Source organism: Panthera uncia, chromosome C2, assembly GCF_023721935.1.
Source record: "Panthera uncia isolate 11264 chromosome C2, Puncia_PCG_1.0, whole genome shotgun sequence".
Classification (NCBI taxonomy): domain Eukaryota; kingdom Metazoa; phylum Chordata; class Mammalia; order Carnivora; family Felidae; genus Panthera; species Panthera uncia.
This window is the reverse complement of record NC_064810.1, coordinates 65,447,090-65,470,688: the sequence shown is the minus strand read 5'-3', so window position 1 is coordinate 65,470,688 and position 23,599 is coordinate 65,447,090. Positions and strand designations below refer to the sequence as shown.

Below are 23,599 nucleotides of genomic sequence, written 5' to 3'. Positions count from 1 at the left end.
GAAAGGAAAGGAAAGGAAAGGAAAGGAAAGGAAAGGAAAGGAAAGGAAAAGGAAAGGAGAAAAGTTTGGCAATAATAAGATTTTGTAGATAGAACTGCCTAATTTTACAGACAGGTCTGCCTTTGTTACTAGGCAAATCTGTCTGAAAAGACCCAAGAGAGTCTAAAAGAAACAAGTATTTAAGTGGTTGGAGGTTATTTTCAGATAAAGAAGCAGAAATTAAGAGTCAGAACTACTAGTAATAAATGACTTTGCAGTAGTGAGACAAATCACAGAAACTGGCAAATTTGACCTGGTTTAGAGCTTAAGTTCTCAAATTAAACAGACCTGATTTTAAATCACAACTCTACACTTATTAGTTATGTGACTTTAGGCAAATTATATAATCTTCCTAAACCTCAATTTTTTAAATCTGATTTACAAAAATAAGAATAATTTTTACTTCACAGTATTGTTATGATGACAATCAAAAGAGATTATTCTAAATTGCTCTTCTCATTGCCTGACCAAAACTAAGTGCTCAATAAATGTTAACTATTATTATAATTTTCTTCTTTTATTATTTAAATATGATATCAAAAATTATACCAGGGTGCCTGGGTGGCTCAGTTGGTTAAGCGTCCAACTTCAGCTCAGATCATAATCTCAGAGTTCGTGGGTTTGAGCCCTGCATCAGGCTCTCTGCTGTTAGAACAGTGTCTGCTTCAGATCCTCTGTCTCCCTCACTCTCTGCCCCTCCCTCACAAACTTTCTCTCTCAAAAATAAACATTAAAATATATACTTAGAAAATAATATTTAAACATTATAGCATTCATTTTTACTATCCTTGCTTTCATCTAGTTCTTAAAACCTACTTTTCTCTATGTTTAGACCTTCTCTTCCTGATAGTCTAATGATCTAGTCTAGTTAATGAGGCCTGTAGGTATGTTTATGTTTGTGTGTGTGATGAAACATGGAAAAAATGGAAAAAAAAATATTGAAATGCCAAGTTAAGTTCTGTGGAATGACTGAAAGGCATTACTTGAACAGATCATTACTGGTAAGAATAGCTTATGTTCTACTTTATTCAACTGTCTTTCCCTAGGTTAGATAAAGCAGATGAGTTGATAATAATTAGGCTTCTGCTTCTAAATAAATTATTCTTAGGAGTAGAATAAGCCAATGAAAAATAATCCTTCATTTTTTGTGTAACAACTTTAGGACTAGGAACAGAGCAGGTAACATTTATATTATATGGAATGGAATAGAATTATAAGACTAAATAAACACTGATCATATACTAAAGCTATTACAGTGACCATCATGTTAATTCAACGGACACTTTTAGACTGGACTTGATCCCTTTGCCTGACTCTAGAAAGAGATGCTTTGGACAGACACTGAAGAGCAAAGCCAAATCATGACTTAAAAGTCATCATCATTATAATTGCAAAGAATGTCTCCATCATGAATATAAAATATCCTAGAACCAAGAGTATAGATCAAGGCAAATGGGTAATTTATACCATTATTTCCTTCTTAAGCCACCCCCACCCCATTTTTAAAAAGCTTGAGTAAGGATATTAGCACTCAGTTGAGCAAGTAGCCAAACACACAATTGAAAAATTATATAAGACAAATGATGTAGTTTCTTCAACTATTAATAGCATGGAAGGAAAAGGAAGGGGAACTAGTATAAATTAAAAGAATCTTATGGAACATGTGCAAAGACATAGAGTGCATGGCCTTGTATCATTATTCAAACAAACCTATTATAGAAATGCAATGGGACAATCATTGAGATAATCAGGGGAAACTGAACAAGGATTAGATATTAAATAATATTTAGGAATTAGTACTAATTTTTCTGAGTGTGACAGTAGCACACAGTAGTGTGGCTTCTGCACCTTCAAAAGACACCCATTTGGCTTATCTCTAAATTCTCTTCCAAGTCTAAAATCTTGTGATGATTTCAAATTATTTCCAAGAGATTCAATGACTTCCCAAGATTTGGAAGTCTTCAATTTGCATCTCAGTTGCCCTAGTCAAGTAGAATAATCTTGAATTCAATGTATGTATTCACATACTCAATAATGTACTACATAAGGAGGTTACTTAATTATGGGGGAAATACACTAAATCATAAAATTTCTCAAAGTATACTCCCTAGAAGACTATGGATAAGTGGTGTTACATCAAAAAGTTCACAGAAAGATGCCTAGATGGTTCAGTATAGGTGGAGCATGTGACTTTGGATCTTGGGGTTGTGAGTTCAAGGCCCACATTTAGTGTAGAGATTACTTACAAATAAAATCTTTAAAAAAAAAAAGTCACATAACCATCCACATGAATCACATAAGTTTGAAAATTTGTGGCAAAGTTTGACATTGGTCACATAAATTCTGAAAATGCTCAGGTAAATGTATTTCTATACCACAAGACTTCTTATGTATTTTATCATATAAAAAGACTATTACATCTCCAAGAGGGAAAGATTGGTTACCAATAGGTTTATCTTATTATCAAGCAATTCAAAGGATACAGTAGTCCTTATTTTATGTGAAGCCTTAGGTTGGTCTTGAAGTTTGGCTACTCAAAACATTTGAAAAGAAAATGGAACAACACAGATTTTAAGGGGAAAACTATAATGAGGAATTTTTAACCATCTAATTTTTTATTTATGTATTAGGACTACAGAAAGACATTCCTAGATACAAAGAGCTTAGAAAGTGTTGTACATAATATCATTTACAAGATGAATAGGGAAGAATCAGAGATGAAGAACACAGTAAATGAAATTTAAAAATACACTACACAGAATAAATATCAGGCTGGAGGAAGGAGAAGAATGAATCAGTGACCTGGAGGACAGAGTAATCAAGCTGAGAAGGTGAGAGGAAGAAAAATTATACAAAATGAGAATAGACTTAGGGAACTCAGTGACACCATCAAACATAATAACATTCACAATATAGGGTTCCTATAAGGAGAGATAGAAAAGGGGGCAGAAAATTTATTAGAACAAATAAAAGCTGAAAATTTTTAATCTGAGGAAGGAAACAGAAATCCAGATCCAGGAGGCACAGATAACTTGCAACAAAATTAACCCAAGGAAGTCCACACCAAGACACATAGTAATTAAAATGGCAAAAAGTAGTGATAAGAAAAATTTTAAAACAAAAATTTTAAAAGAAGACAGTTACATACAAAGGAAACCCCATAAAGCAACCAGCATATTTTTCACCAGAAACTTTGCAAGCCAGATGAAAGTGGCATGATATACTCAAAGTGCTAAAAGGGAAAAGTCTGCAGTCAAGATACTCTATCTAGCAACAGAAAGAGAGACAATGAGTTTTCCAGACCAAAAAAAAAGTTAAAAGAATTCATGACCACTAAATCAGCCCTACAAGAAATGTTAAAAGGGACTGTGGGTGGAAAGGAAAGACCATAAGTAAGAGTAAGAAACTATCAATGTACTACAGACTGCTATATGTAAATAACATACATTATATGTATATATACACACCTAGTGGTAACTAGAAAGCAAAAAAATAGTAACAGATATACAAAAAATAAGGAGAAAGGGATCCAAGTAGATCACTAACAAAAGCAAACTTATGGTGACAGAAGAGAGAAAGGGAAGAAAGGAATAGAGAAGATCCACAAAAACAACGATAAAACAAGTAACAAAATGACAATAAATACATACCTATTGATTTACTTTGAATGTAAATGGGCTAAATACTACAATCAAAAATCATGGGGTAACAGAATGGATAAGAAAAACAAGACCTATCTTATGCTGCCTACAAGGCACTCATTTCAGACCTAAAGACACATGCAGGTTGAAAGTGAGGGGATGGAGAAGCATCTATCATGCAAATGGATGTCAAAAGAAAGCAGGGGTAGCAATACTTATATCAGACAAATTGACTTTAAAACAAAGACTGTAACAAGAGACAAAGGACAATATATAATCATAAAGAGGACAATACAAAAAGAAGATGTAACAATTGTAAATATTTATGCACCCAACATCAAAGCACCCAAATACACAAAACCGTTAATAAAAAACATAAAGGAACTAATCGATTGTAATACAATAGTAGGGGACTTTAACACCCCACTTATATCAATAGATAGATCACCAAAACAGAAGATCAACAAGGAAATTGGCTTTGAATGACACATTGGACTAGATGTATTTAACAGATATATTCAGAACATTCCATCCTAAAACAGCAGAATACACATTCTTTCCAAGTGCACATGGAACATTCTCCAGAGCAGACCACATATTAGGCACAAAATTATACACACACACACACACACACACACACACACACACACATATACACACATATATACACATACACACACACACACGCATGCAATTCCTTTATTGTTTCTATGCATGTATATGTTTACCTATGTATACACACATACACACACACACACACACACACACACACATTCAACACTGAGAAAGGGAAAGAAAATACAACCTACATAACAAAAATCAACAAAAAGAAAACAAACAAAAAGCATTAAAAATGAATATGTCACAAAAGTCCATATATTGTGTAATGTTATTTTATTAAATGTCCAGAATAGACAAATCTATAGAGACAGAAAATAGATTACTGGTTTCCTATACTGGAAGGGTGGGATGAGAAGATTAGAGAGTGACAGCTATCTTTTTAACATGATCAAATGTTCTTCAATTGATTGTGACAATGGAGGTACAACTCTTTGAATTGACATTTCAAATAGGTGAACTGTATGGTTGTGAATTATATCTCAATAAAGCTGTTAATAACATAAAATTCAAAAATAAAAGAATGTATTAATTAAAACAATATAGATATGTTTCAATACAAAGGTACTAATTTAAAATATTCATCTCCTTTGATTAAGCAATTCCATTTCCAGGAAGCTTATTACAGCATGTAATAATAAAGGCCTTTTAAAATTTAAATGTCCAACTATAGGAGACCAATAAAATAAATTATGGCATAACCATACAATTGAATACTATGCAACTCATAGAAAGAGTAGGGAAGAGCATGCAATGAGAGATAAGATATATTTTTAAGTTTTAAAAGTACAGTGCAAAAGTCCATTATAATATGTAATTATTTGTGTTATAGGATGAAAATATAATTACATGCAAAAACTATCTCAAAAAGGATATATTAAAAGACTGCTGATATTGATTGACTCCAATTCCAAGGAAAGGAATTGTTAAACATTTTACCTAAGAATATATTAACAAAAGATATTCAGTTTGTGTTAAAAAACCAAATCTAACTACAATATTATCAAAGATGAGCATCTAGAACAAACTCCAGAAATCTAGTAAAAACTAACCAAATATTAATTTAAAGCAATGGGAACAAAAGGAAAATTGGGATTACACCATTAATATCAGAATTCAAAACAAAACACATCAAATGGGATAGCATTTAATATTTTATATAACTAAATATCACAATGGAGATCTACTGTAATGCTTTGAAACAAATACCACTAGATTAAAATATGAAAGATAAAGTAATAAAAAGAAGAAAAATGGAGGAAACACAACAGATGTGTGGAATAATATACCTATCCATTATTAACCAATCTGGTAAGCCAAAAACAAAGATATGGAGGTACTATATATGTAATTAGTAAGATTTACAAATATAAATGAAATTTGCCTGCCCAGAATAGGAAATACCTTCTAGTGCTCCTTTCCAGTCTTATTGAAACATTTATAATGATTTATAGCATACAGACTCACAAAAAGAAAAAGCTCAAATTCCAAAGACTAGATGTTATAGAGAATGCATTAGTGAAAGGCAAAAAATTAAAAAATTTAAACAGTTAAGTATCAGTTCCATTAACCTGTTCTTTTAAAAGACCAATAAAATAGACAAATTTCTTGAAAAGTTAACAAAAAGAAAAAGAGAAAATATAAACACATAATGTTAAGTTGAGAAATATAGTCATTGTTACCAATGAGATTTTATTATAAAAACCATACATAACTCTGTACTAATAAATGTGAAACATTGGATGAAACTTGGGATTTACTCTGAAAGTATAAATTATAAAAATTTCATTAAAGGAAAAGCAATAATCCAAATTGAACAATTACCATAAATTTCTGTTTCAAAAAAATACTCCCTCAAAAATATTGATCCCAGCCAAATGAGCATTTTTCAAACCTTTCAGGAACAAGGCACTTTATTTCAGATAGAGAAAAGTAGATTAAACTCAGATTCAAAAACCTAATATAGAATACACAAATACACACACACACACACACACACACACACACAAATTACACATCAATTCATCAATTCTGTTTAGAAATATAGGGGCGCCTAGGTGACTCAGTTGGTTAGGCACCCAACTTCGGCTCAGGTCATGATCTCACAGCTCATGGGTTTGAGCCCTATGTTGAGCTCTGTGCTGACAAGCTCAGAGCCTGGAGCCTGCTTCAGATTCTGTGTCTCCCTTTCTCTGCCCGTCCCCTGCTCACACTCTGCCTCTTTCTCTCTCTCAAAAATAAACAAACATTAAAATTTTAGAAATATAAAGGATAAGTCCCAAGTATAATATTTGAAAAGTAATTTTACTTGTGTATTTTAAAAAGAAATTGTGATTTATATACACAATGGAGTACTACATGGCAATGAGAAAGAACGAGGAACTGGAGAGTGTGATGCTAAGTGAAATAAGCCATACAGAGAAAGACAGATACCATATGTTTTCACTCTTATGTGGATCCTGAGAAACTTAACAGAAATCCATGGGGGAGGGGGAGGAAAAAAGAAAGAAAGAGGTTAGAGTGGGAGAGAGCCAAAGCATAAGAGACTCTTAAAAACTGAGAACAAACTGAGGGTTGATGGGGGGTGGGAGGGAGGGGAGGGTGGGTGATGGGTATTGAGGAGGGCACCTTTTGGGATGAGCACTGGGTGTTGTATGGAAACCAATTTGACAATAAATTTCATATATTGAAAAATAAAAAATAAAAAAAATAAAAAGATAACATCATTAAGTAGAGTTTATTCAAGAAATACAAACTGATACAATCTCTTAAATATGTCTCCAATTGGGGCGCCTGGGTGGCTAGTCGGTTAAGCGTCCGAGTTCAGCTCAGGTCACGATCTCACGGTCCGTGAGTTCGAGCCCCGCGTCGGGCCCTGGGCTGATGGCTCAGAGCCTGGAGCCTGCTTCGGATTCTGTGTCTCCCTCTCTCTCTGCCCCTCCCCCGTTCATGCTCTGTCTCTCTCTGTCTCAAAAATAAATAAACGTTAAAAAATAAATAAATAAATAAATAAATAAATAAATAAATAAATAAATATCTCTCCAATAAACCTAGGGATCTCTCTATCCTAACCTGAATTTAGTTAAGTTTATTGAAACAGTTACAAAATAAATATACCAAAATATTAGCTTTCTTCTAGATTAGCATTAAATAAAAAAATCTGTAAGAAGAGTCCTATTCAAAATAGCAAAACAAATAAAAACAAAACAAATAAAATTCTAGGATAAAACCTAGCAAGAAATGTGTCAATTAGCAACAACCAACCCAACTACAAGACACTGATCAATATAAAATAATGAATAACTAGAAAGGTGTACCATAAATTCAGAAGTTTCAATATTCAAAACATGTCAAGCTTTCCCCAAATTAAATTTTACATGTATGGGGAGAGGGGAGGGGAAAAGAGCTAAGATGGCAGCATAGTAGTAGGACCCTAGGCTTGCTTCTGCCCTTGAACACAGCTATATAACTACCAAATTATTCTGAATACCCAAGAAATTGACTGGAGGACTGACAGAACAAACTGAAAACTAGAGGGAGAGAAGAAGCCATAGAAGATGCCTGAGAAAGGCATAAAGTGCAGATATGGTTTGGGGGAAAAATGAATCACAGGTGCTGAGGAAGGGAAGGAGCCCTGGTCACAGAAAAAAGCAAGAGAGAATAGAGTTTACAGGGGTATGTAAATGGCTATGAAACTGGCCAAAACCATTGGCTGGGAAAATGAGAACAGCTGATTTTCATGAGTTTTTGTAACCAGTAGGGCTCCAAGACTGGCCATATATAAAAAATACCCATAGCTAGTATAATCTTCAATGGTCAAAACCTGAGAGATTTTCCTCTACAGTCAGGAACAAGACAGGGATGACCACTCTCAGCACTGTTATTTAACATAGTACTGGAAGTTCTAGCCTCAACAATCAGACAACAAAAAGAAATAAAAGGCATGGAAATCAGCAAGGAAGAAGTCAAACTTTCACTATTTGCAGATGACATGATACTCTATATAGAAAACCCAAAAGACTCCACCAAAAAATTGCTAGAACTAATACACAAAGTTAGTAAAGTCACAGGATACAAAATCAACATATAGAAATCTGTTGCATTTCTGTACAGGAATGAAGCAACAGAAAATCAGGAATCAATTATATTTACAATTGCACCAAAAACCATAAGATACCTAGGAATAAACCTAACCAAAGAGGTAAAAGACCTATACTCTGAAAACTATAAAACACTGATGAAAGAAACTGAAGATGACACAAAGAAATTGGAAAATATTCCATGCTTATGGATTGGAAGAACAAATATTGTTAAAATGTCTATACTACCCAAAAGCAATCTACACATTTAATGAAATCTCTATCAAAGAGATCTCTACCAAATCTCAAAAAACTGCCAGCATTTTTCACAAACAATCCTAAAACTTGTATGGAACCATAAAAGACCCCAAACAGCCAAAGCAATCTTGAAAAACAAAAGCAAAGCAGGACATATCACAAGTTCAGACCTCAAGTTATACTACAAAGCTGTAGTGAATAAGACAGTATGGTACTGGCAAAAAAAAACAAACACATAGACCAATGAAACAGAAAGAAAACCCAGAAATGAACCCACAACTATATGGTCAACTAATCTTCAACAAAGCAGGGAAGAATATCCAGTGGGAACAAGACAGTCTCTTTAACAAACGGTGTTGGGGAAAACTGGACAGCGACATGCAAAGGAATGAAACTGGACCACTTTCTCACACCATACACAAAAGTAAATTCAAAATGGAGAAAGACCTCAATGTGAGACAGGAAACTATCAAAATCCTAGAAGAGAACACAGGCAGTAATCTCTTTAACACTGGTTGTAGCAACTTCTTACTAGATATGTCTCCTGAGGCAAAAATAAACTACTGGGACTTCATTAAGATAAAAAGCTTCTGCAGAGCAAAGGAAACAATCAACAAAACAAAAACAACAACCTTCAAAATGGGAGAAGATATTTGCAAATGACATATCTGATAAATGGTTAATATCCAAAATCTATAAAGAACTTACCAAACTCAATACCCAAAAAAAGCAAATAATACAGTTAAAAAATGGGTGAAGACATGAACAGACATTTTTCAGAAGAAAACATCAGATGGCCAACAGACACATGAAAAGATGTCCAACACCACCCATCATCAGAGAAATACAAACCAAAATTACAATGAGATATTACCTCACACCAGTCAGAATGGCTAAAATTAACAACACAGGTAACAACAAGTGTTGGTGAGGATGTGGAGAAAGGGGAACCCTCTTAACACTGTAGTGGGAAGGCAAACTGGTACAGCCACCCTGGAAAACAGTATGGAGGTTCCTCAAAAAGTCAAAAATAGAATACCCTATGATCCAGCAATCACACTGCTAGGTTTTTACATAAAGGATACAAAAATACTGACTTGAAGGGATACCTGCACCCTGATGTTTATAGCAGCATTATTAACCATAGTCAAATTATGGAAGAGCCCAGATGTCCATCAACTAATGAATGGATAAAGAAGAGGTGGTATATATATGATTGAATATTACTCAGCCAACAAAAAGAATGAAATCTTGCCATTTGCAATGATGTGGATGGAGCTAGAGAGTATTACACTAAGTGAAATAAGTCAGTCAGAGAAAGACAAATACCCTATGATTTCATTCATATGTGGCATTTAAGAAACAAAACAGATGAACATGTGGGGGTGGGAGGCAGGGAAGAGAAGCAAACCAGGAAACAGATTCTTAACTATAGAAAACAAACCTAAGGTTATTGGAGAGGAGGAGGGTGGTGGGATGGATTAAATAGGTGATGGGTATTAAGGAGGGCATTTGTTGTAATGAGCACTGTGTATTGCCTGTAAGTGATGAATCACTAAATTCTACACCTGAAAGTAATATCCTATCCTGAATTTAGTTAAGTTTATTGTATGTTAACTAACTGGAATTTAAATAAAAATTTGAAAAAAAAAAAAAGCTGGGGTGGGGGGTCAGGAGGCTGAGTAGGGATGTAACATAGAATAATCAGAATCCTAACTGGATTTTTTATGAAACTTCAGAAAAAGAAAACTAAAGTCCATTTGGAAATATAAACTTAAAACTAACCAAGAATTTTTTAAAAAGGGATATACAAACAGTGGGAGAACTATAAAATTTTGAAATATAAAATGATCATAATTGTAAATGTAGTATTCATATAGGAAGGCACAGATTAATATAATGAAATAAAATGCTGAAAAATAGGTCAAGTAAATAAAATAATTGAATATATGATTAAAAGCAGTAATCAAATCACTGAGAAAAAAAGGGTCATTCTATAACTGGGACTGAAAAATGTGGCTGGATCATTTGACAAAATTAGATCCCTACCTCACACCATATGACAATAAAATTCAAAATGGATTAAAATGCATTTCTACAAAAAACATATGAAAACAAAACTAATAAAATATTCAAACTGTTTTTGGCCCATATTCATATAGGAGTGAGGGAGCGTTAAAGCCTTTTGACACAATAAAGGGCTACAGCAGCTTTTTATACATAACCCAGTAGATAAGTGTTAATATCTTTACTATATAACATGTTTTATAAACAGTAAGAAAAAGCCAAATAGTCTAGAATGAAATACTAAAAAGACAACATCTAATTCACTACAGAAGAAATACACATGAGCAGTAAGTTTGTTACATGCAAATTTCACTAAACAATGAAACAAAAAAATCTTGAGTTACCATCTCTTGCCAATTATATAGTCAAATTTTTTAAATAATGGCAATTTCCAGGGCTTAGGAGACAAGTAAGCTTCTTCTCCCCTACTCCATATTTACTGAGGTATACTTGACAAAATAAATATAAAATTCTAATAAAAATACAAATGTGTACAACTTTTCAGTGGGACAATTTGATTATACATATCAAAAACCTTAAAAAAATGCCTATTTTTTTAGTACATACCCGTTAGCTATGTACTTGTTCTCCTAGGAAAAATTGTAAGTATATAAAAATAAACAAAGGTATTTATTAAAGTATTTCATTAAAGTAAAAAAATAGAAATAACTGGGGATTTATTTAAATAAGCTAGAATCCATAAATACAACAGAATTCTAGGTAACCACTCAACCATATGAAAAAAAAACTAAATAACCAGACAAGGAAAATGTTCATAACACATTAAGTAGGAAAAAGTTTCAAAGAATGTATAGATCTCATTTTGATATAAAAACTTTGCATGTAATCATAAACACAAAAAAATGTCTCCAAAAAAATACTCCAAAACATTAATAGTGGTAATGTCCGGGTAAAAATTTGTTTTTCTTTTTTGCTTATTTGTATTTTCTAGTTTTTCATAAGAATACATATTACTTGCAAAGTAGAACGATAAAATAGAAGTTATGTGTTTTGTTAATTTTTAATTTTCTTTATTTTTTAAGAGAGAGAGAGAGAAAAAGCATGTATGCAAATGGAGGAGGGGCAAAGGGAGAAGGAGGGAGAGAATCTTAAGCAGACTCCATGCTCAGTGCAGAGCCCAATATGGGGCTCAATCTCATGATCATGAGATCATGACTTGAGCCAAAATCAAGAGTCAGACACTTAGCCAACTGAGCCACCCAGGCACCCCTAAAAAAACAAAATAGAAGTTTAAAAGAAAAAGAATTCTAGGTACATTTAGATACGCACTAAACACTTCTTGAATTTAAAATAACTCACAGTAAACCTCAATGTGATTGAAAAAATTAAATTTATACCCTTAACTAATGAACTTCAAAATCAGATTTAAAATATGAAAATAACCCATTAAGTTGTAGATCATTAACAATTATTTACTATTATTTTGAGTATTTATTTATTTATTTTGAGAGAGAGCACACCCACACACTCATGTGCACAAGCTGAGGAGGGGCAAAGAGAGAATGAGAGAAAGAATCCCAAGCAGGCTCTGTACTGCCATTGCGATGTTCCACACAGGGCTGTGAGATTATGACCTCAGCCAAAATCAAGAGTTGGACCGAGTGAGCCACCCAGGTACCACAACATGTACTATTATCATGCTAAAACCTTTTTCTAATTATTTCAATTAATTTCACTATAGATGTCAAGATTTTAAGTTTATTTGTTTTTTAAAAAAAAGATACTGAAGTTCTAGTTTCTAGCCTGGCATATAGGAAATTAGAACTTGTAAGTCCCACCTACACAAGAAAAAAGCTGAAGAAACAAAAATCAATAATTTTTCTTAGATATATCAGAGAACTGAGAGCACAGGGTAGACCATTGCCCCCAAAACTGGAGAGAAAAGACAGGCAGATACAGAGAACCACAATGTACTGTAACAGAAGCCCAATAGCAAAACTTATGCTAATAGACCAGTACCAGAGAAGGAATATATGGACTAGTACCAGAGAAGGAACATCTCAACTGTTGTTGACAAAGCTGGAGGCTTCCTGTGGACAAGTTTGAGAGTTAAAAACGTCAATGGACCCAGGTAGGCCTCACACCTTTTTGAGTTTTACCTCCAGAAGCTCTACCAGGTCCTCACAGTGAAGACAAGAAAATCCCCTCCTGCTTCTGGCAGAAAGAAGGAAAGAGTAACTATTTTGAAATATGCCCAGATCATTCTGTTGTTTTTAACAAGTTCTTCCTTTGAAAGAAACAATTTTATCAGAGCCTAATCAACTGGGAGAAGGGAAATACTCAACTCCAATCCCTCAACTCTCAAGATGGGGAAGGGAAATACCAGCTCTGGCCTTGCTGTCTCACTTAAGGGAAAAAACAAACAAACTGAGAAGTACTTGTGAAAGTCACATTCCAAGGGCACAAGATCAATAAGGTATAAAAGAAATATAACTGCCAGATAAGAAGGGAGAGAAAATTCAATCATATAAAATGTTCAGTAAAACCCGAAAAGCCAAAAAAAAAAAAAAAAAAAAAGAGAGAGAGAGAGAGAGAGAGAGAATGGAAAAATGAAAGAAACAAAGCATTCTTCACAGAGCTAGAACAAACAATTCTAAAATTTGTATGGAACCAGAAAAAAAAACCCTGAATAGCCAAAGTAACATTGAAAAAGGAAACCAAAGTTGGAGGCATCATAATTCCAGACTTCAAACTATATTACTAAGCTGTAATCATCAACACAGTATGGTACTGGCACAAACACAGACACATGGGTCAATGGAACAGAATATAGAACCTAGAAATGAACCCACAAATGTATGGCCAACTCATCTTTGACAAAGCAGGAAAGAGTATCCAATGGAAAAAAGACAGTCTCTTCAGCAAAAGGTGCTGGGAAAACTGGACAATGACATGCAGAAGAATGAACCTGGACTACTTTCTTACATCACACACAAAAACAAGCTGAAAACAGATAAAAGACCTAACTGTAAGACAGGAAATTATCAAAATTCTAGAGGAGAAAACAGTCAGCAACCTCTTTGACCTCAGCTGCAGCAACTTCTTACTAGACATGTCTCCAGAGGCAAGGGAAACAAAAGCAAAAATGAACTATTGGGACCTCATGAAGATAAAAAGGTTCTGCACAGCAAAGGAAACAATCAACAAAACAAAACAATCAACATTCAAAATGGGAGAAGATGTTTGCAAATGACATATCTGATAAAAGGTTAGTATGCAAAATCTATAAAGAACTTACTAAACTCAACACCCAAAAAACAAATAATACAGTTAAAAAATGGGCAGAGGACATGAATAGACGCTTTTCCAAAGAAGACATCCAGAAGGCTAACAGACACATGAAAAGATGCTCAACATCACTCATCATCAGGGAAATACAAATCGAAACCACGAGATATCATCTCACACCTGTCAGAATGGCTAAAATTAACTCAGGAACAACAGAAGTTGGTGAGGATGCAGAGAAGGGGAACAGTTTTGCACTGTTAGTGGGAATGCAAACTGGTGCAGCCACTCTGATAAATAGTATGGAGATTCCTCACAAAATTAAAAACAGAGTTCCTCTATGACCCAGCAATTGCACTACTAGGTATTTATCCAAAGGATACAAAAATGCTGATTCAAAGGGGCACATGTACCCCAACGTTTATAGCAGCGTATTCAACAATAGCCAATCTATGCAAAGAGCCCAAATGTCCATCAAACTGATGAATGGATAAAGAAGAGGTAGTGTGTGTGTGTCTATAAATATATATATTTATTTATATAAATATATACACACAATGGAATATTACTCAGCAATCAAAAAGAATGAAATTTTGCCATTTGCAACAACGTGGATGGAACTAAAGTGTATTTTTGCTAAGCGAAATAAGTCGGTCAGAGAAAGACAGATGTATGATTTCACTCACATGTGGAATTTAAGAAACACAACAGATGAACATAGGGGAAGGGAAGGAAAAAATAAGACAAAAACAAAGGGAGGCAAACCATAAGAGACTCTTAAATACAGAGAAAAGACTGAGGGTTATGGGAGGGGTGTTGGGTGGGGAGATGGGCTAAATGGGTGATGGGCATTAAGAAGGGCACTTGTTGGGATGAGCACTAGGTTAAGTTATATATAAGTGATGAATCACTATATTCTACTCCTGAAACCATTATTACATTATATGTTAACTAACTTGGATATAAATAAAATTTTAAATAAATAAAATCACAACAAAAAAATAAATCTTTGGTAGAATTAAAAAAAAAGAAACAAAGAATATGTGCAACAAGTAGAAAATGGTAACAAATATGGTAGATATTAATCCAACCATATAAATAACCATATATTAAACATCAAAGGACTAAATGCACCAATTAAAAGTTAGAGATTGTCAAAGTGGATTAAAAAACAAGACCTCAACCTTATGTTTTCCACAAGAAACCCACTTTAACTATAAAGACATAGATTAATTAAAAGTAAAGGGATGGAGAAAGATACCAGCTAACACTAATCAAAAGAAAGTAGGAGTATTTTAATTTCAGGCAAAGCAGACTTCAGAACAAGGAAAATTATCAAAGATAAAAAGGGGATTTACATAGTGTGAAGGGGTTAATTCTTCAAAAAAGACAAAACAATCCTTAATGTATATGCATGTAACTAAATACAGCATCAAAACATAAGGCAAAAACTGATAGAACTGCAACAAGAAATATAAGAATACACTATTATAGTTGGAAACTTTTACACCCCCTCTTAGTAATCTAGCAGGCCAAAAATCAGTAAGGACATAGTTGAAATGAACAATACAATCAATCAACTAGATCTAATTGACATTTATAGAATACTTCATCCAACAACAGCATAATAGATATTCCTTCAAGCTCATATAGAAAATTCACCAAGATAAACCACATTCTGGACACTTATTAACAAATTTAAAAGGATTGGAATCATACAAAGTATGCCATAAAACTACAATGGAATTAAACTAGAAATCAGTAAGAGAAAGCTGAAAAACTCCAAAACACTTGGAAATTAAACAATACTCTTCTAAATAGTACATGGGTCAATGAAGAAATCTTAAGAGACATTTAAAAGATATTGAAAAAAATTTTTAAATGCTTCAGTACAATTTGGTACCAAAAATTATCCTTCATTTGGGAACAGAGGCAGAATATGATTTGGCAAAAATAACTGGGATAACAAAAACAAAGACTGAACAAAGATAGATGAAAATCTGGTTAAAAAAAAATCATGAAGAAAAGAACAACAGCGCATTAGAACTAACTGGGCAGAATACAGAGAAAGACAGATACCATATATTTTCACTCTTATGTGGATCCTGAGAAACTTAACAGAAACCCATGGGGGAGGGGAAGGAAAAAAAAAAAAAGAGGTTAGAGTGGGAGAGAGCCAAAGCATAAGAGACTCTTAAAAACTGAGAACTGAGGGTTGATGGGGGGTGGAGGGAGGGGAGGGTGGGTGATGGGTATTGAGGAGGGCACCTTTTGGGATGAGCACTGGGTGTTGTCTGGAAACCAATATGACAATAAACTTCATATATTGAAAAAAAAAAAGAACTAACTGGGCAGGGAGGATAAAAGGGACAGAAAAAAAAGTCAAAATTTTTCTGTAGTGTGAAGTTACAAGAAGAAAGCCGTTTGGTGATTTCAGAAAACTACCACCCATTCCTTTAAAAGTAATCCTTTCACTGGATTAAGGGGATTAAGAAAATCTTGGCCAATAGACTTGGTATTAAATTAGCATTGTAGCTGCTCTCCCAATGATCTTTATTCCTGGTTCTTCAAGATCATCATGAGCATTTGGATTCTTGTCCGGAAACAGAGTTCCTCCTGTATCACTCTTGCCTCTATTCTCCCAAATTCTGTAACTTTCATCTTGAATCTTAATCTCTGCCTATATTTGATCACACTAAATCAAACAAATACAATCTTTAGACAAATTATCATTTGTGACTATGCCCTATGTACTTCTTTGCCTGAATCTCCACCAGACTCAGTAAATTAACTTTCTATGATTCATTCAACAACCTGGCCATCCTATTATCAAATACAATGCTCTCCTCAAAATATACATTTGCCAAAGACATTAGCAAATGATGTTATTTTACCTCACATAATTTTCTTTTATCATACAATTTTTCTTTTATGCCAGTATAGGAGTCACTAAAAAAGGAAGGGTTAGAAAAATGGAAGTGAGACCACTCCAGAGTTGTAAAATATTTGCAGTGATGCAGGCTAGATAATAATTCCTCTTCTGTAACTTGGTTCAAAAAACTGGATTAAGTTGATGTCACAAAGCGCAGGTGAAAAATCAAAGTATTACAGAGGCAGCTTACCTCATTCACGCTAATACATACACAACAGAGCTTACAATAGGATTTTTGAAAATCAGTTTTATTTCCACAGTAAATAGAATTTTGTATATTCACCTAGCCATATAAAAATACTAAATTAAAAAAAAAATAAAATGAAATAAAAATACTAAATTGATTTTCTGGGTTGACCTTTCAGAAAAACAAGAGTTACTTCAAATCTATCCGCTAGAGGTCAAAATGGGTGCCTACTAGGGAATATTATAAGCAGGAAATGAAATTTGCATTATTTTCTCAAAATGGAGATGAAAAGAAAATGAGATAAGTGGAGAAACAGTAAAAATGAAAAGAGCACAAGCAATTGTTATATTTATTTAGGATAGTTGTTTTCAAGTACACTATTTCAAGTATATAATTATACTGAAGAGTAGTTGTTGTTCAACAACTGTGTACCAATTTCAAATCAACCAATACGAGATTGTTGGCTGTTAATCAATTTAAAAAATGCTCTTATCTAGGTATTGAACCAGGCCTATCTAGCAAGATATTGTAGCAATTTAGCTACAAAAGCTACTTTAAAAGAAATTGCTAAAAGAGAGGGAAAAAAAAGCAGCCTCTAACAGCTGTCAGCTGGAGTTTGCCTGGCATTAACAGCTAAGCCATGATGTTCTCCTGTTGAACATGAACAAATTCATAGAAAACCAAAATCAAACAAGGCCACCTTATGACTGTGATGAAGCAAGACAAAAACAAAACTACTGCAGAATCACACCTGGGTACTGATAAATGTAAGAACACTATGCAAACCACATCCAGCCAACATAAGCAACTGCTATTTCTTTAATCAATTAGAGCTTTAGCCCCACCCATGTCATTCCTCGCCTCCTACATAAAAATTCTTAGGATTCAAATAATAGAACTATTCCCCACCTTCTGACAACATTCAATTCATGCTTATTAGAACTTTTCTAAAAGCACCTAACACACAACCAAATTCTATAACAAGCCCTTCCTAACACCCTCATACTGAGGTATTTCATGGTTCCCTATCATACACAATATCTCCCCTTTTGTAATAAACCCAACTTTGTTTAACTACAGAAATGCAGTCTGGTTGGTGGGCACAAATACTGCATTTCCTTTCAAATGTTCCAAAACCCATTCTACACATTATTTTGGCCAGTCTTTAGCCTAAAAATTAAGTTGGTATGGTGTTGGCATAAGAACAGGCACAAAAATGGAAGAACACTGTTATCCCAGATACAAATCCTAGTACCCATCAAAAGTTAATATACAACAAAGCAGTATCATAACTAGTATAAAATGGAAGAATCAGTTCATAAACACTGTGATAAAACTGATTGGTTATTTGAAGGAAAAAATCATTTTAGAGTCATACTATACATCAAAACAAGTTCCAACTGGATAAAAAAATTAAAATATAAAAGATCAAAACACTAAAAAATAAAAAAATAGAAATGATTATTTAATCAAAACTCTGAATTTTAGAGGCATTTCTTTGCTTAGGAGATAAAAAGGAAGGGGCAATAGATTAAACTATACCAAAAAGTGTGTGTGTGTGTGTGTGTGTGTGTGTGTGTGTGTAATGTGTGTGTGTTCATATATATAATAAACAAGCAAAAAATGAGCTAGGGATTTTTTACAAAAATGTAACAGATAAAAGGTTGATATATTTAATATATAAAACTTTTATACAGACTAATAGAAAATTACTAAGAACCAAGAGACAAGAGTAAAGGATATGAAAAAAAATTCATGTAAGAAGAAACTCAACTGGTTAACAAATGTATAGGAAAATAATAAAGATCACTAATAACCAAAAAGTACAAATTAAAATAACTATAATTTCTATTTTTACCTACTGAATTAAGAAAAATGTTTTTAAACACCTAAAGCTTGTGACAGTATCATTAAACTGACAGTTATACATTACAAAAGTGAGTTGAAATTAGTGAATCCTTTCAGAAAGTAATTCAGCAAGATATATGCAAGTGTATAACCCAACTATTTTACCTTTAGAAATCTAGTCTGGAGAAACAGTACTATATATACTAAAGGCTTAATGCTCACACGTTCATTACATCATTAGTTTTAAAATGGACAAAACTGAAACAACCTGAATTTCCAATAATAAAGAAAGAGTGCATCCACTGGATGAATGTTATAAAGCCATTAAACGTAAAGAAAAAACTCATAACATAAAAAATGTTTATGTTCTAATGTTAACCCAAAAAAACTAGGATGCAAAATTCTATATAAGATCTATAACATAATATAGCAAAATATCCATTATATAACTGGGATACCAAACATACAATATACAATGGCCAGACCAGGTACAACAGAATTCTGGCCAAGAAACTCTGCAGCAACCAGCCCAGGAAACAAAACCACAATCCCTGCAGCAACCATTCCAGGAAGCCAAATCACAACCTCTACAGTAATCAGCCCAGAACTTTAGGATTTGGTCAATGACTGCCAGGTTCCCTAATTTTTGCAGACTCCTACCCCCACAACACTTCAAACTCAGGTCGAATAAGAGAAAGCCAAATGTGACTTCCACACTCATCATATAGGATGCCCCACTTATAGTTAGCCTGCCTCAGCATCCCATACCAACAACCTCCTTTCAAAGCATATCTGAAACTTCCCCTTTTTTTTTCACTATAAAGCTTTCCCCACTCCCTTACTTGCTTTTGAGTCTCTGTCAAATGCAAGCAATGCTGGCTGATTCCCTCGCTATAGCAATCTCTAAACAAATAGCCTCTGTTCTTATTTGAGTGGTCATTTATTTGCACATAACAAAAACTAAACATAAAAAATACTGAAATAAATGCACCCAAAAAATCACTAATTACCATTTGTATCTGAGTATTTGATGTATGGATAATTTGAGAATGTTTTTCTCTCTACCCTGTTGCATTTTCTGTGATGAGCATGTCTATATTATTAATGGAAGTGTAATTTTTCAATAAAAATATTTGATGGACTATTATACAGTAATAAAAAAGGGAAAAATTACTGATACATTCAACACAGAAAAATCTCAAAAACATTATATTGCATAAAAGAAGACACACACACAATACATACTGTAAGATTCTATTTATATGAAGTCCAAGAACAGACAAAACTAACTTATGATAAAAGCCAGGAATTCATTGCTTCAGGAAAGGGGTAGAAGGAAGAAATTAACTGGAAAGGAGCAGAAAGAAATTTTAAGAAAATTTAAGGTATTCTATATCATATTTTGATGGCTACATGGATATACATAACTTTCAAAACTCATTAAACTGAGTATTTAAAACCTGTGAATTTTATTATGCATAAATTATACCTCAAATTCTTCCTTCCTTGTTCTTCCCCACTTTGCTTTCAGCTATCAACTCTCAAGTGTTCAACTCTTAGACTGTATCCTCTCAACATTTATCTTTTGCTCCAAGTTTTTAATCTTATAGCTCTCTTCAGAATAAAATATATGGGCATTATGAAAGTGTTAAAATTAAATAAATTTTTTATGGTAACTGTATAATCCTGCTTTGTTTGAAGGCAGAAATTAAATTAGTTATCAAAGAATAAGAAAGCATGATTTGAAGGTAATTCATTGAAGATTATACCGAACAGATCAAGATTAAACACTTTTCAATCCTTTTAAAGAAAAGTTGGTAAGAAAAGAGAAATGGTGACTTAAAGAACTATTTTGATATATTAATAGTACCAATAAGAGTATTAGACTTGTTAGGAGAATAAAATGTGGCAAAAGAAATATGTTTTAAATGTCTTCCAGATTCTTTCATTTTAGAATAAAAGAGCTTTTAGCCAAGAGAATATAAAGAGAAATTAAGATAAACAAAGGACAAAGACAGCAAATATACTACAAAATGATTTTTAAAAAATAGAAACAGGGGCGCCTGGGTGGCTCAGTCGGTTAAGCGTCCGGCTTCGGCTCAGGTCATGATCTCACGGTTCATGGGTTCGAGCCCCGCGTCAGGCTCTGTGCTGACAGCTCAGAGCCTGGAGCCTGTTTCAGATTCTGTGTCTCCTTCTCTCTGTGACCCTCCCCCGTTCATGCTCTGTCTCTCTCTGTCTCAAAAATAAATAAACATTAAAAAAAAAAACTTTAAAAAAATAAAAAAAATAAAAAATAAAAAATAGAAACACAAGGCAAAGAGGAAGGAAAGGGAAAAGGAGCAAAGAACTTTCATAAAAGTTACAAAAAATGAATTAAATACATTTTATGCAAATCATTAATCACATAAAAATATAAATGGTTCATTTAGTGTGTGCTGGCATTGTAAATTCAAAAACTGATGGCCCAATTACAAAGTGCCTAGTATAGAGTTATATATAAAATAGGCCTTCAAAAAATAATAAGTACATAGTAATATACATAAGTAAATTAATTCACCTAATATCTATGCTGAATAACTATCAAAACACAAAAGTATTATATATTATCTCAAATAGCAAAGAAATTTTGGTTAAGATAGAACTAGAAAAAGCAAAGAAAGATCCAATAAACTATCTAAGGATGGAAGAGAATCAGAGTAAGGAACCTTCTGAATTATATAAGTAATCAATAAAAATGTTCAGATTATTTATAAATGGAACTCTCAATAAATCAAAGTATGTTCCTCATCAGTATTCTGATCCTCTCCTTATTGCCCTCCAATCCAGTTCTTCAGGTATATTTAGCCTATTAACCTAGGCCTTGGATATCCTATAACCTAGAAGAAATCTAAGTAAGAGAAAAAATAGAGTTGACTAATCTACTTTAAATATTCAGTTAAAAGAACAGATATGTGAAAACTGGATCCCATCCTAATACCTCCAATAACTTATGTAATAGATAAAAGTTAATACCATTCAGTACAACCAAAAGAATCAACTCCAGTCTTATTAATTTTCACATTTTCTTTTTTAAAATTTATTTATTTTAAGAGAGACAGACAGTGCAAGTGGGGGAGGGGGAGAGAAAGAGAGAGAGAGAGAGAAGATACCAAGCAAGCTCTGTGCTGCCACACAGAGCCCAACGGGGGGCTTGAACCCATAAAACTGTGACATCATGACCTGATCCGAAACCAAGAATTGGACACTTAACTGACTGAGCCACCCAGGCACCCCTAATTTTCACATCTCCTATGTCTTTTATATTTTCCTATTTTCTGATATTCTAAGGAAAATCTACCCCCACAATGGCATCATGAAGTAGGAGTAGCTTAGTTAGGCTAATTTAACAATATTCTTTCTCTAATTCTTTAAAAGATATGCCCATCTCTAGAAAACAAATTTTAAAAATCTAAAGTCTATTTTTCAACTTGTGGTACTCTGAACAACCCACACACTTCCTCACATATAGTCTAACAGTTCAGAAAGGAAACAGGCTTTGTTTTCAGCAACATACACAAAAGCATAGGATACCTGATCTTTAAAACAAAACAAAACAAAACTCTGTGACTTTACACAATTTGAATTAAAGATAACTTAAAGCCAGATGAAAATGCAGTGTGAACCTTGTTTGGTTCCCAATCCAAACAAATCAATTACAAAAATAAATTATGGAACAATTGAAGAAATGTAAACATTAACTGCATATTAGAGTGTATAAAGAAATTGTTAATGTTTTTAGAAGTGATAATGGTGCTAGAGATTTTTTTAAGAGAAGAAGGGGGAAAGTTTATATTTTTGAAAAGGAGAAGGGGGAAAGTTCTTATCTCAAAAGTTTTTACAGATGAAATGGTATAATGTCTGAGATTTGCGTTAAAACAATGAAATGAGAGATTAAGATTTGCAAAATTGATAAATATTGAAAGTAGGAGTTTATTATATTATTCTCTCTGTTCTTTTTATTTTCCATAAAGTAACTAAAAGTAAAACAGATAGGTGAAGGTAATGAACATCTTTATGGCAGGCAGAATAGTGGCTCCCTAAAGGATCTGTGAATATGTAGATTTTACAGCAAGGAGGAATCAAGGTTGCCAATGCAATGAACATTGCTAATCAGTAGAGCTTGAAAAGGGGGAATAAACCTGGATCATCCTAGTGGGCCCAATGTAATCATAAAGGTCTTTAAATGTGGAAGAGGGAAGCAGGAAAGTTAGTGTCATAGTGACGCAATGTGAGAAAGATTCAATTAGCCAATGTTGGGAAGAAGACAGAAGGAATTGCAACCAGCCTATCAAAGCCAGAAAGGAAGAAAAACACTCTCCAAGAACCTCCAGAAAGGGATGCAATGTTACCAACACCTTGATTTTAGCTCAGTGACAGCCATTTCAGACTTCTGACCTCCAGAACTATAAGCTAATAAATTTGTATTGCTTTAAGCTGCTAAGTCTTTGATAATTTGTTGCATCAGAAATTGGAAACTAATGCAATATTCTAGTAGAATCTCATATTTTTATTTACCTGAGAGGAGATTAAAGCAGTTTGCTGAGAATTCAAATTAAATATGAATCAAGTAAAGAAAAAATTTACTCCTCAATTAAAGAAAAAATTTCCAGATCAGAGACCCTTACTACTTTAAAGGGAAAAT

General features: G+C 33.4%; 1 protein-coding gene across 2 annotated transcripts in view; it reads right to left on the bottom strand.

The window, feature by feature from the left end:
* STXBP5L (syntaxin binding protein 5L) overlaps window positions 1–23,599 on the bottom strand; it is a 377,830-nt gene that overhangs the window by 341,686 nt on the left and 12,545 nt on the right. The gene's annotated exons all lie outside the window — the stretch shown is intronic.